Below are 12,686 nucleotides of genomic sequence, written 5' to 3' on the forward strand. Positions count from 1 at the left end.
TTGACTGAGAGTGGGGTTAGGGGTGCTGATATGAGCTGCTCCCCCCACCCCCAGCAGTATGGTTATCTCTCATTGAGCTGCTCTGAAATCTATCCCAGGAAAGTATCCCGCCCAACCTTGGCATTTGCTCTATGGCTGTGGGGCTACTACTCTTAGTATGCTCTTCAACAGAAATCTTTTTTTATTTTTTTCCGGAGCTGAGGACCGAACCCAGGGCCTTGTGCTTGCTAGGCAAGTGCTCTACCACTGAGCTAAATCCCCAACCCCTTCAACAGAAATCTTACCTTCCTCCTTTTTTCCCCCCCAGAATCCAAAGATGGCTAGGCTGCTGGCTTCTTGGCTCCTTCCTAGAAATCCACATGACCTAGTTTTGATGGGGATTATGTGTCCCAGATATTACGTGCCCATATATATTGCTTTCCAGCTTTAGCTTGGTCTAGCAAGGTTCTAAGTCTAAGGGCTGAGTCCCACATACAATGAACACCTTGAAACTCTTGGAGATTGTAGGGCATGGAGAACATGGAGGGTGTGCGTGTGTGTGTGTGTGCGCATGTGTGTGTGTGTGACGGGGGGGATGTGTGTCAGAGGATCGCTGGGGCCTGCAGTGAATGGATGGCTTTCAGCAGGATGCAGGGATTAGTTGCTGAAGGGGGTTGGTAGGAGGGGAGAGGAGTAGTCATTTTCTCTTGGGAGCATTCCCTTACCCCACAGAGTACGGCAATGAGCTATCAGCATTTGTCTCTAGAGCATCCTTTCTGAAATAGGAACCCTGTGACAGTTCCTTTGGGGATGACTTCAGTTAACTCCTCAGCCACTGGTGCCACTGGGTCTGGCAAGTTACCAAACACAACACCCAAGAGAAGGCAGACACCTGTGCTCAGCCAGTCACAGGGCCTCAAAGCCCTGACTTCAGTGGGGGTTTTCAACGTGAAGTGGCATGGCGCTCTACTCACTGGGCATTAGAAATGGGGGACTGTTTTCATTTATGGGTGACTGTTGTCACAAGGGTAATAGATGTTTCCGGCACTAGGAGTGTCAAATACCAAACAACAACCAGCAGTAATCTACTCTATTCAAAAGATTATTAGCTTCTCCATGGGGTCACCCTATACCAGAAGATGAATACCCTGTCTTTGCTGGGTCGATCCATCTGTTCCTGGGATTTTGAAAATATCTGGCAAGGGCTGGAGAGATCTCCTGGTGGTTAAAAGGGCTTCAAGGCTCTTTAGGGGACTTGAGTTCTCAATAGCCACATCAGATAGCTTGAAATAGTATCTTATATTTAATACATTATATGCTAACTATTTATGATATATGATTATTAATATAGTGTTAACATTTATTATTGTTTATTTAATAATATATCGTGTTATTATATATATTATATATAATTTATATAACATGATGTATTATAATAATACTTAATATACTAGTTTCAGAGGATCTAACATTCTCTTCTGGCCTCTGTGGGCTCAAGCACGCACATAAGCATACTTTAACACACACACACACACACACACACACACACACAAATAAGCATAAACAAAAAATTTAAAATGAATTTTAGAAAGAAAGTTCTCTACCTTTGGGTTCTCCAGCTAGAGCAATTCTGAAACAGCTTGGCCATCTCCTACCTCATAAGTCAGGCAAGAAGATGCTTGAAGGAGAGAAGAAGGCTGATACCCAGAAAAGGCTGAGATGAACCATGAAGGGGGTATGTGTGTGTGTGTGTGTGTGTGTGTGTGTGTGTGTGTTAGTCAAACCATCTGTCCTTGTCATTTTTGTCAAGACTGACAATACTAGTTTTCCAATTTTAAAAATTACATGCCCTTTTGAACTGGCATGGTCTATTTCCAAAGACCCTTGCAACCCAAAGAATCTTGAAAATACTGATGCTTCAGAAATCAGTGGGCCTCCTCTGCCGGCGGCAGATGGTGTGAATGTGGGGCTGGAGAGATGGCTCAGTGGTTAGAGCACACACTACTGTTGCAGAGGACCCAGGCTTGGTTCCCAGCACCTACATCGGGCAGCTCACAATTGGCTGCGTCTCTGGCTCTGGGTGATTTCTTCTGGCCCCACAGATACTTCACACACGAGGTGCATATGCTTATGTTCATGTAAACACATACAATAAAATAAATATTTTAAAGGCAGCCTTCAACTTTCTCTATTCCTCCCACTTCTCCCTTCTGAGTATCTAAAAAAGAGAAAACAGTCCAGGGAAGGGTCACATATCAAACTAGGGACAGATGTAGGATCTCAGTACCATGCCGTTTAGTGAGATAAAGCTGAGATTGCTGTCACTCAGGTGGAGATGTGACTAATCCTTACTGTCCCACCTGGCACTCTGGAGAATGTCAAAATCAGGTCCTCTGGGAACACGTAGCTGGCTGGGATCACCATGGCTACATAGATTCCATTGCTTTGGCCTAAATAAAGACTGAGATGTCAACTGGAAATCGTAGTACAAAGAGATATGAATGAAAGGGCAGAGAGGTGCTCGTCTTCTAGCAGAGGTTTCCACATGGGGTAATAAAGGAAGCAGGCGGGGTTCTCTAGAGGAATATAATCAGTGTATGTGTATATAATAAAAGGGGATTTTACTAGAATGGATTACGTGATAAGGCGTGGGAAGTCCATCAATGACTATCTACGTGCTGGAGAACCCAGGAACCTGATAGCTGCCCAGTCTACAAAATCAGATCAGCGGACATCAGGCTGACATCCGTTGACTCAATGCCTTAGTTGTCACAGTCTGGTGCTGAAGACCTGGAATGTTTCTGGAGAGTCATTGGTCTTCAAGCCACCTTTGTGGCTGTGGAGTCTGACGCGAATGAAGAATGGCGGCAGCAGGTTAAATGCAGCAGTGAGGTGTGATGGCGGGCAGGCTGAGGGGTCGGGTTCAGACCTTTATCTGGGAACCTGTCAGAAGGTGCTGCAAGCTCTGAGGGAGGGTCTTCACCCCTCAATCGATCCTTTCTAGAGCGCCCTCACGGGTCTGCCCAGAAGGGTGTTGCTTATTGATTCCAGGTGTCTGAAGAAGGTGACAATCAAGATGAAGTGTCTTACTGCTCTGTAGGGGCTCCCATTTCCACCAGGAGGCAGCTGACATCTCTCTCCAGCTTACAGCATTCTTAGAGGATCCTTGTGGCCAGATTCTACCTAGATGGACAGGAGAGCTTTTGTCTTTCCTGTCAGGCATGCAAGGCTGGGGCTTGCCTGACTTAGCTGTTAAAATGGGGAAACAGATCACTTCTAATTAGCTTCAGGATTGAACTATTGAATGTACCTGCCCTTCTGCAATGCCCACTGTTTATAACCCAGCCTACCAGCTCCCCCTCCCCTTTCCCTTTTCTCCTTACTCCCTCCCCTTTTCCTTTCCCTTCCCCCCTCCCCTGTCCCCGTCCCCCCATTCCCTTTTCCTCTTTCCCCTCCCCTTTTCCCTTCCTCTTACCCCCTCCTCCTCTCCTCTTCCCCATCTCCTTTCCCCTTCCCCCTTCCCTCTCCCTTTTCCCCTTCCCCCTCCCCTTTTCCCTTCCCCTCCCCCTCCACTTTCCCCCTCCCCCATCTTCTCTTCCCCTCTCTGTCTTCCCTCTCCCCTCTCCCCTCTCCCTTTTCCCTTCCCCTTACTCCCTCCCTGTCCCCTTCCCCCTCCCCTTTCCTTTTTCTCTTCCCCCATCCCTTTTCCTTCCTCCTCCCCCTCCCCTTCCCTTCCCCCTCCCCCTCTCCCCTTCCTTCCATCCTCTCTCCCCCTCCCCCTCTTCCCTCTCCCCTCTCCATCATACAGAGAAGCTTCAAAGTCACTGTGGGTTTCTCTGCCAGAATGCAGCATTAACTGTAACAGATATGGGAGGGACTCACATGAAAAGCATTTGGTAGCTACAATACAAAGAAATTCTGATTCTCATTTGTCTCAATTGCTCTTACTTTCATCTCTTCAAGCTGATTTCTCCAAACGATTTAGTTACTGCAGTACCCTGCTCTGTGATTTTTTTTTTACTATGCTGTTTCCTTTCAAACATTCATTACCCATACCCAACTTGAAACACACCAGAGACAGAGGATTAGCCTCTTCTATGGGGGGTTTCTTGGGGGTTGTTAATTTATGATTCCTTTTGTACACGTCCCAAAAGTACTTGAAAACAGAAGGGGCTCTGCTCCTCAGGTTCTCATACTGGATTCTGGGAGTTAGTTACTCTTCTTTATCCTTGCAGTTGCTTAAGTCACCACTTCCAGCACGTCTCTGCAGATCTTGCTGTGCTTCTGTCAAATTCTGTCAGCAAATGTGGAAAACTACTGTGTGAGCGTAGAGTCTCGAACATGCATGCGAACTGCATGTACGTGTATATGTGTGTGTGTGCATGTCCGAGTGTGTGTGCTTGCAAAATTAAACTTGTGCAGGTTTCCAACAAAGAGGCCACATGGGCATGCACCTAGCTGCCTTCTGGTCTGTTCTTTGTCTTTGTGCCTTCCAGAACTTGTTATTAAAAGGGAATTTGAGCCACAGAAAGGGATAGTGGCAGTCTCTATTGAAAACCTTCCATTTGTTTGGACCACAGGAATACCTTCCTGATTGCCCAGGAGAAAAGCCAGGATCTGCCAAGAACAATACAACTCAGATGGGGCAGAATGATAAGGAGAAAAGGCCAGTGTTGAAGGGAGACAAGGCATGCAATCCGGGAGGCAATAAACAAAGCAATGGTGGCAGATGACAAGCAGGCAGGCAGGCAGTTTCGGAGATCTGAACAGGGATTGAGAACAGTCATAGTGCTTGAGATGCTGAAAGAGATAGACACTACGGAGGTGGGTGTGCAGGAAGCACACACCCAGATCCTAGGCTGGATTTCTGCCTCGGAAAGAGGAATGCTAAGAGGCAAGCTGGGCCAGACTGGAAGGGCCTGACACTACAGAAGATGAAAAGAACAGCTTAGGGATGGACTCAAGGCTTGCCCATGAGCCCACTGAGGGCTGTGTCCTGAGACAGAGGCTGCAACAGATGAATGTCCAGCAGTCTGAGGACAGGCCAATGCTGGGAGCTTCTGAAAGCAAAGCCACAGCCCACTGCTCACGAGCAGCTCTCCGAGACATGAAGAAGTTACAAAGCCCTGGCCCAGAAGATCCCAGAGGTCCACGTCCCACGTTGGTCCCCAAGAGACAGTGGTGAAGACAGAGGGCCTGTTTCCAGGGACACAGGGAAAGCAGCAGGGAGTAGGGTTAGCTTAATACATTTCTATTTTTGGCAGACCAAACAGTCAAAAAACAAGCAAGGATTTGCTACTAGTATTAAGCAAGCCCGCATGCACTCGTACACACACACACACACACACACACACACACACACACACACACACACACAAACTACACCCACAAATTCACATGCCCAGAAAACAAAGTTCACTCTTGTTTTCAGGTATTCACGGAGCATTTATGAAATAAATCATAAATGCAAAAAGAAATTCCTTGCCTAAATGAAAAAAAAATGTGGCTGGTCATAATTCTCTAACAACAATGTATTTTAAAATGAGACATTCATAAGTAAAGTCTGAGCGCAAACAAAACAATACAAAACAAAATAAAACAAACCATTTTCCTAAAGTAACCCAAGCATTTGGGGAGCCAGCTTGAAAGCCGGGGGTGGGGGTAGACAGCCTGTGAGCATATTTCTAATGTTAGAGAAGCAGAGAGGCAACGCCAGAAGCAGAATTTCTCTGGTACTCTATTGGCAAAATAGCTTTTGTTTCGATCCTCTTGGATCCCTAGAGTCGTTCCAACAGTATTCTGCTATAACAGGAAAACTGCTAGTGATTTTTAATTTGCCTGTGTGGTGGGGGAGGTTGCACAGAAGAGATTTTGTTCCTGGATTGACCCAGTCATGAGAAGGTAAAAGACCCAAAGTGAAACAGAAACCCCCAAGCCCCAAACAAAAATCACTGAACATTCATAGGAAATATATCTTCCCAACTGCATTTATGAATTGACAAAGAATAAAGGATTTCTGAGGCTAAAACAGGAAAGGAAGGAAGGAGATCAACAGGATTGGAGGGCACAGCTGGCGGATGCTTCGTAGGCCTAGGCTGAACCAAGCTCCCTTGAGCTTTGTGGTCTCCTCTCGTAGGGCACAGAGACAAGGAGATGAAATTCAGGGTCTACCCAAGGCCCCCAGGTACCTCCTCCCTGAGAGCTGAAACCCAAAATGTGTACACCCCCGGTAGAAGGATGAAACAGGAGTAACTATTAACCCCACCAACCCCGGAAGTTTCAAGAACCAAGGGGCTGGATAAAATGGCAAGATAATGAAATCGCTGAGAATTTGGAGCCATGGAGTGGTGTAGTTTTTGAGATTTTAAAAACAAAAACAAAAACATTATTTAGTTCTTGCGTGTTTATTTTTGCATGTGTATATGAAATGGGCTACACATGCTATGGCATATCTCCACCCTCCAACGAGTGTTGCCTGGAATTGCATTGAATTCAAGGATCAACAGAACCGGGGGCTCACAGGCTATGATGCTCCTGAGCCCTTGACTGGTATTCCATGAAGCTTCTGTTCTGGATAGTGAAGACTTCAAGGCAGGGACAGGGAAATAATGAAAACCACACAGAATGTTTCTCATCTCTACAACCAGATGTGCTCAGTGTACAGGAGGTCTCATGTCGCAATGGGGGCTGTTTGCACAGTGCCCTTGAGCATGGTAAGCTGCATTGCTAAGGAAGGAAGAGGAAATATTTTACCGGAAACATTCCTTGAGCAGGCAGGTAGAAGCATTCTGCTAGGGGAGTAAACATAATTCTTTGGAAACAGGGTTCACACTTCATGATAGTGTAGGAAAAATCCACTATATGAAGGTTACAATGGCAATTGTGTAGAGGTCAGAGGTGAGAGGAGGGCCCACCAGAGTTAATTCTTTCCTTCCACCATTTGGGTCCCAGGGATTAAACTCAGGTCACCAAAGTTTTCGACAGAAGCCTTTCCATGTTGAGACATATCTCCAGCCCCTTAAATTTTGTTCTTTTCTTCCTTCCTTCCTTCCTTCCTTCCTTCCTTCCTTCCTTCCTTCCTTCCTTCCTTCCTTCCTTCCTTCCTCATTCTGTAGGCCAAGTTGGCCTAGAATAAACTATGAGGACCAAGCTAGCCTAGAACACAGAGATGCGCCTGCCTCTGCTTCCTAAGAGCTGAAATTAAAGGCGTTAATCTTCCTTTCACATATGTTAACGCCCAAGTCCATACTATCAGCGTATTTCAAACAAGTGAATAAAAAATAGGCCTATATCTTAATTTACACTTATCATAGACTGGCAATTATTTAGGTAGCATAAAAATCAAAGACAGAGAGAGAGAGAGAGAGAGAGAGAGAGAGAGAGAGAGAGAGAGAAGCCTTGATATAAAGGCTGATCTTTGTAACAGATCTCAAAAGCCCAGGGAAAATAAGAGTTTTTGATAAAAAAACAAAACAAAACAAAACAAAAAACAAAAACCTGATACAGGGGAATTGTGACTGAAAAGCAATATACAGTAGAAAATGATCAAGTTTAAAACCATACCCAGGAATTTCAATGGAAAAAACAAATATATTTGGAAAAGGTCCACATAGAACTTGCATTAAGTTTAAAATATAGAATAATCAAAATTAAAACAACTTGGAAACTGTAAGGAAAGAAATTTAAATCTTTCAAATATTTTTAGGTTAAGAACTTATCTAAGTAATGTATCTAAGGATACATTTGGCACATTGTCATAAAAGTCTCATGCTAATAGAAACTCGGAAACATTGTTGAGAAAAATTTAAAGAACTGAAATATACCATAATCATGGGGGATCCGATTCAATACTATAAAAACTATCAGTCCTTTCTAGATTGACAGCCTGTCTCCACCCACTGAGCTCTGCAGTTATGGGAGGGCTTGGGTATATCCTGTACCTGTGTAATTACAGGAGATTCGAACTTTGGTCTTTGTGTTTGTGTCCCAAGTACTTGTCCTCTGAGTCATCTCTGTAGCCCTGTGAGTGATTTTTGACAAAGGCACCTCTGTAGTTCAGTGGTGGAAAAGAATATTCAATAAATCATACTGGGAATAAAAAAACACCTTGATTGTTCCTCGCGCTTTACATATGCATTAATCTAAAACAGTTCAAGGACTTAAATGTAAATTATAAACATCCAGAATGCTATGTAGAAGGATGTCTTTGTAACTGTGCCTTAGACAGTTGAACTATTCTGAAGGAAACTACAATGTGGGATACATGGGCTTGTACTTGTGAAAGCCCAAGGAATGTGCAAGGGTTGCAACTCTTTCTTCCTTGGAGAGATGTAAACAATGTATACTCTTCATCATGATAAGACAAAGTGCACCCTGAGGAAATGACTTTAGGCTTCCTTACAGAGTATAAGTGAGGGATTACTTACAGAGAAGGGGGAGTAGCCGCACTGTAAAACTTTCATTCAGAAGGAATGATAGAGTCTTCATAGCTATACAGACGGAATTCCCTCCAGTTAATCTCCCTAGTCTATACACTTTAGAATCCAGAGGCCATGTCTAATGGGGTAGAATTGAGTACAGAGCTGGGAGGCATGGCTGAAACCCAATTACCTCCCCCAACTCCTTCTCTGAAGAAATGTGCACAGTCAATAGGCCAACAGCTACAGTCTCTTACAAGCAGGCACAGCTGATCTGATGCAAACAGTGACTGTTTTGCTTGGAGGACCATGTTCTATAACATAAACCAAATGTAAACCAAAGGGAGTATGTTTCCATTCAGTCTCACTGTTAGTAACAAATGTACCGTTCTATGTGGGGCATGGGTATTGAGATAGCCTCTGTGTGGGCAGGGTCTGGAGATGCATGGGAAGGAACTCCATGTCACTGCAAGTTAGTTTGGCTACAAACCAAACTATGCTCCAAAAAGTAAAGTCAAGTGTTGGGGATGCTGCTGGGGTGGTAGAGGGCTTGCTTAGCTTGCACAGAATCCCAAATTTGATCCCCAGGGCTGTAGAAACCACGCGTGGTGACATGTCTGTAATCCCAACACTTGGAAATTAGAAGCAGAAGAATGTTAAACTCAAATTCATTTTTGGCTACATAGTAAATTTGAGGCCAGTGCCGGGTTACATGAGGCTCTGTCTCAATAAATAAATAGTCCATTAAAAACAAGAAACATAGAAACCAACTGAACAAATAAACCAATAACACCAGCCAGAAAAGAAAGCCAGGTCTCCTACAAAGGAGAAACTATTTGACTGTTGTCTGATTTCACATCAACAACAAGGGAAGGAAGAACCACTCCACTCTTCCAGTTGCTTAAAGAAAACAGTCACCCTAGTATTCTATTTTCAGTGAAAACATTACTAACATTGACAAGGAAAGAAAAACATTTGTACCAAACCAGAGCTAAGACGGTGTGTTAGTTACCTTTCTATTGCTGTGACAAGAATCACGGCCAAGCACTTTATAGAAAAAAGGGTTCATTTTGGACTTCCGGTTCCAGAGAATTAGAGTCCATAATGGCAGCAGCTCTAAGTCACGGCTGCAGGAACAGCTGAGAATTGAAATCCCCAGCCAGTGATTTCAGACAGAGAGCACACTGTGGATAGCAGGAGGCTTTCCAAAAGTCAAGCCAACCCCTAAGACCACACCTCCTCCAACAAGGCCACACCTCCTCCAAGACCACACCTCTCCAACAAGGCCACACCTCCTCCAACAAGGCCACACCTTCCCAGACATTTCCACCTTCTGTTAACCAAGAATTTAAATGCCTAAGACTATTGGGTGACATCTAACTCAAAGAATTCACCAATGGTTCCCTCCAAGGAGACCCAAAATAATATATTTTAGGCAGAATGGAGGTGATGCAAAAATGGAAATTCAAGATTAAAAAAAAATGAAGATCAGAAGACTTGCTTTGCAGTGTGATTTTATGGGCTCTTTTATTTTAAAAGACGGAGTTTATTTGAGTAGGGGACAAAGTCAATGCTGGCTCAATTTCTCCTATTTTGTTTTTCAAAACGTTGGTATTAAAAAAAAAGAGGTTTCTGATATTTTTAATGACATGTTTACATGTGTGTGCCTGTAACATGTTTACATGTGTTTACTGTGTATGAGCATGAGCATGTGAGTGCAGGTGGCTAGGACACAGGAGCCAGAGTTGCAGGTGGTTGTGTGAGACTGGCTTCTGGGAACCAAATTGGGTTTGTCTGTGAGAATAGTCCAGTACACACTCATAACCCCTGCCGCCTCTCCAGCCCCATCCACTGAGCTCCCCGTGCACATGTGCATTTCTAATTGACTTCTTCTTTCATGAGTCCTGGGAGTCAGGGCCCCACAATGACATGATACCTCTACAATATGGTTGCCTAAACAAGTCCCACATACCAAACAGGGATAGGAGGATTTTCATATGGCCCTACCCTTAGATCAAGAGCTTCTGAGAGAAAGAGAATCCGTTTCCTTCAGGGATGTGCTCCATGATAGACTATTCAATCCAGGGGCCAGTCCTAAACATATGTGCATAAAAACGGACTAATGCTGGTGTGTGTGTGTGTGTGTGTGTGTGTGTGTGTGTGTGACAATAACAATTAATGAAGAAGAGGTCATGAAGTTTAGAGGGAGGTGGAGGTGACCTGGGTATTTGGAGGTAAAAGAAAGAGGAGTGAAAATGGTACGAATGCAAAACATGAAATCAAAAAAAATAGTTAAAAATAAATGGAATAATAATATAATTCCTTTAACAAAACAAATAAATATAGCCTTGTAAAGTAATGTGTGTGTGTGTGTGTGTGTGTTTGTGTGTGAAGTACATAACTTTTTTTTTTTTGGTTCTTTTTTTCGGAGCTGGGGACCAAACCCGGGGCCTTGCGCTTCCTAGGCAAGCGCTCTACCGCTGAGCTAAATCCCCAACCCCGTGAAGTACATAACTTAAGATTGAAAAAACTCTAGCATGACATAGAAATTGGCAAGATAAAAATCAGTTTGAGTTTGACCAGAAATACCTCAATTTAGAAACTGAATAAAATCCAGGCTATCATGTGGATTCAATTTGATGCCTCTGAGTCTCTGTGATCTCAAATATGTGGGCCTGGGGTCAATGTTTGTAAAATTTCCTTCAGGCCTCAAATGAGTTAAACCACATCCTTCCGATGTGAGTCTCAAGTCCCAGCTTGTTTATATGTACGCCTCTGACCAACAGACTAAATTAGATTGCTAGAACAGCTCACATCCAAAGGAAACACCTAGACTTCCTAGCTGATTGTGAAGGATCTTCCAAAAGCTGCAAATGGAGGGATGCATAGGACCAGCTGTGGGGGAGGGGCCCAAAGCATCCATGCTTGGACAGAGCATCACCTTCAAGGATCCTCCATGTGTTCAGCTACCCAGAAGTCTCCCATCACAGCCTTGAATAGGCATGGTTGAAACATGGATCACCATATAAAACATGACTGGACAAGAGGGTACGCTCTAGAGTGCTCAGCCTGGGCAGAGCAGTTTAGCAAGTCTGTCAGCCTGATTCTGCTGCTTCCCTGGAGAGTACAGAATAGGACCCTTTCTTAAAGTCAGGTATTATGTCAAACAGGATGGGTAAGTTTCCTTATGTCCAGTGTCTCCAAGATAGAAATGGAGCGGGGATTAATTTCTATGACCAGCTTCGGTGAAGAGAAATTCTAGTTACCTTAAGGATAAAGGGGAGCTAGGAACCACGGATTGTATATATGTTATACATAAATTGTGTGTGTGCTTGCGTGTGTGTGTCTATCTATGTGTGTGTGATAATTTCACCTCTATGCTTAGAGCTTGGTCTCTGCTCAGTTTTTGTCCAAACCAGTGGGGGTGGGGGCGGAAGCGAGCTAATGTGCTATCTCTACACCTAAGAGTCAAGCAATCTTACTTATTTTCTCTCGTTATCTTAGATCTCTGCATTGCCATGGTAGCAAGTTGAGGCTAGCCTGCTGGAGGATGAAAAAACCACTAGAGAGTCTGACTGGCCCCGACAGCATGCTCATGCCAGAACATAGCAGAGACCAGCTCACATTGGTCTAGACGAGAGACGCCAACTGTGCCTGCCCACAGTCTCATGGACAATAATATACCGCTATGATTCCCAACCAGTAAGTCGTGAGGTACATTGTTATTCAGTTAGGAGCACAAACAGTTGGCAACATCTGACAAGGGCATGAATCAATAATATTCTGCAGGTTAGAGAAGAAGATAGAAAAGGCTAGGATGGAATGAGCAGAAACGAAGTGTTCTAGGGTTTAAAACAAAGGCTTGGGGGTTGGGGATTTAGCTCAGTGGTAGAGCGCTTGCCTAGGAAGCGCAAGGCCCTGGGTTCGATCCCCAGCTCCGAAAAAAAAAAAAAAAAAAACCAAAAAACAAAAAAAAAACCTCAAAGGCTTGTCTTGTTTGTTTGTTTGTTTGTTTGTTTTTTCATGTAATAGGAACTGATGTAGTTGATCACCAAATTTACCGGGGACCCATTTTCCTTCCTATTAAACCTAATATAATACGAGCTATCACCATTATGCTTACAAAAGGCTGCTGTGTCTCCAGAGCTTGCAACTACATTCCAGGAGGAAGGAAAATGAGAATGATGTGTTTGCCCCTTGTTTAAGTGGTGCGTTGGTCAGGGTTCTCTAAAGGAACAGAACTGAGAGACAATCCATACGTAGGCTTATTAGAGCGCCATACAGGATGTG

The sequence above is a fragment of the Rattus rattus genome, chromosome 1 (genome assembly GCF_011064425.1).
Source record: "Rattus rattus isolate New Zealand chromosome 1, Rrattus_CSIRO_v1, whole genome shotgun sequence".
Taxonomy (NCBI): domain Eukaryota; kingdom Metazoa; phylum Chordata; class Mammalia; order Rodentia; family Muridae; genus Rattus; species Rattus rattus.